At 50.5% G+C, this 2,465-nt stretch overlaps 1 pseudogene; it reads left to right on the top strand.

Moving 5' to 3' along the window:
* The first annotated feature begins 1,387 nt into the window (after window positions 1-1,387).
* Window positions 1,388-2,175, top strand: LOC109767643 (putative lipid-binding protein AIR1; annotated as a pseudogene).
* Window positions 2,176-2,465: the final 290 nt, after the last annotated feature.

Genomic DNA, 2,465 nt, shown 5'->3' with positions numbered 1-2,465 from the left:
TGAGGCCTCCTTTGGTTTAGAGGAATTTGTAGGAATTCTAAATGATAATAATTTTGTAAGAAAATTGTGTTGAAGCTTTTTTATTTGTAGGAATGGATTCCTATTCCTATGTAGGATAGGAATCAATCCTTTAAATTTTAAAGGGAAAAAAGAGTTAACCTAGACCCAATTAAACAAAATTTCTATCCTATAAATCCAATGACATATCTTTTCTATAGAAAGTGAGATAACATAATGAGATGCATGTCATGTCATCTCACTTCCTATACTTTTTCTATTTCTATGATACTCATATGCAAAGACCTCACCAAGAGGTGCGAGAAGGTAAAGGGAGGCCATGAAACTGCTAAGAGGCTTCATCTAGCAGTGCTAGGAGCTCTTAGCACCGAGAGGTGCGAGAAGGAAAAAGGAGGCCATGAAACTGCTAAGAGGCTTCATCTAGCAGTGCTAAGAGCATCTACATTAAATAGCCGGACTTTAGCCTTTAGGCTGCTAGCTGGAGCAGTGTCACACGACGTTCACACACCTTGGAGGAGAATCCCACTGGATGGTTGGGTTTCTGACCTTCAGGATGATTTCGAGACCCGATCGTCGGTCCGACGTGACGGGCGTGTCAGGCTACGCCTGGGCCGTCTCATATTCGTCCTAAATTTGAGTTGTATATGAGGGATGCCATTCAACCCAGACATTTGATATAGATTTGAGGTGCTCGAATGGGTTGGATTTTTGACCGGTCAGTGACAGGGCCATCTGTCCGTGTATTTGAGACCGGTTAGAGGCGACTGGGTTTAGATGCAGAGTGCTGCCCCATCCGAAAGTCGGTTTCCCTCCTCTCTCCCCAGACGTGCTGTGTGACATGTGAATCGTATTCGCTCGTCGAGCGACCCACTGAAATGACGCTGCGTTGATGCCATGTCAGGGCAGAAACCGATCGAGCTCGAGCCAGCCAGGGAGCTGGTCCAGAGGGTGCCTACGGCAGCACAACATTGACCGTCGGGCCCACAAGGCCACAAGCAGAGGAAGCTGCCGAGCCGTCGTCTTGGAGCCTTGCCGCTGCCTCACTGCCATTCTATCTTGCCAGCTCCACTGCCTGCACATGGGTTACCGTGCACTGCTAGCAGTCTGAGACATGTCATCTTCGCATTTCAGAAAGCAATGATACGAACATCTGCCTCTGCGCCCGATCTGGCCACAGCTCAAGCCAGCCCTACGCGTCTCACGGACTCGCAGGACCGAGCTAGGAATTGTTCTGCTCGTGAATCATTTTCCTCAGGGAGGTGTCTGCACATACATCTTGTAAGATGGAGTATTATGAAAATGATGATGAAGCTAGGGTTTCGGTTCTCCTCTACAAATACCCACGTACGTGCCCCGGGTTCTTCAGCCACGTCCACAGTCGCACAAGCACTCTTCTAGTTCTAGCCAACCCGTACGTGCAAGCACCTCTGCACCATCGGGTTTTCAGCAGCCATGGCGCCGAAGGCCTCCCTCCTCGTGGGGCTCAGCCTGGTCCTCGTCTTCACCGTGGCCAACGCGGTGCGGCGACAGCTGCCCGACGCCGACTCCGGCGACCCCGACGCCGACGCCGTCCCACAGCAAGTGCCCCAAGAACGCGCTGAAGCTCGCTGCGTGCGCCGACGTCCTGGGCCTCGTCAGCGCCGAGGTCGGCCAGCCGCCGGCCGAGCCGTGCTGCAGCATCCTCGGCGGCCTCGCCGACCTCGAGGCCGCCGTCTGCCTCTGCACGGCCATCAAGGCCAACGTGCTCGGCATCAGCCTCGACATCCCCGTCAAGCTCAGCCTCCTCGTCAACTACTGCGGCAAGAACCTCCCAAGTGGCTTCATTTGCGCTTGATTAAGCTACGTAGTTCATCATGTAGTTGCATGCAGCGCGCGCACATGAACACAGCGTTCATTCGTGACTGCATGCATGTTGGGTTCGTCGATATCCTTGTCTGCTTACTCTGTTGGTTCTGAATGTAGAACTGCTTCAGATCTATCTGGTGTGCCAATTGTTGTGCGTGTTTCGTGTGTGTTGCGGGGGAGATGCAATGGTGTTTGTACTTGGGGTTGTATCTGCAATTGGTGTGTCTAGCTATCCAATGCATGTAGTATGTGTGCCAAGTTGTGATCAAGCAATGCTGCTTAATTGTATTATAAGTATTATTTTGCCGACTATTTGTTCAAAACTTGATAACTTCTTAGGTATGCAAAATTCATACCCCCCCCCCCCCCCCCAAGCTAATGTGGGATTCTTGCTCAAATTAATGCGAATCTCAGACACCCGGTACAGTAAGCACATTCTCAGTTTTCACATTTACAACCCTTTATATATGCATCTCATATATAGCACATTCCTACGATCAACACCTTTTTTTTCGAAAAGGGGGATCGCCCCGGCCTCTGCATCAGAGTGATGCATACGGCCATCTTATTAACGAAATAAAAGGTTCCAACAAGGTTCCAAT

This window comes from Aegilops tauschii, chromosome 6, assembly GCF_002575655.3.
Source record: "Aegilops tauschii subsp. strangulata cultivar AL8/78 chromosome 6, Aet v6.0, whole genome shotgun sequence".
NCBI lineage: Eukaryota > Viridiplantae > Streptophyta > Magnoliopsida > Poales > Poaceae > Aegilops > Aegilops tauschii.
This window is presented reverse-complemented; position numbering and strand designations above follow the sequence as displayed.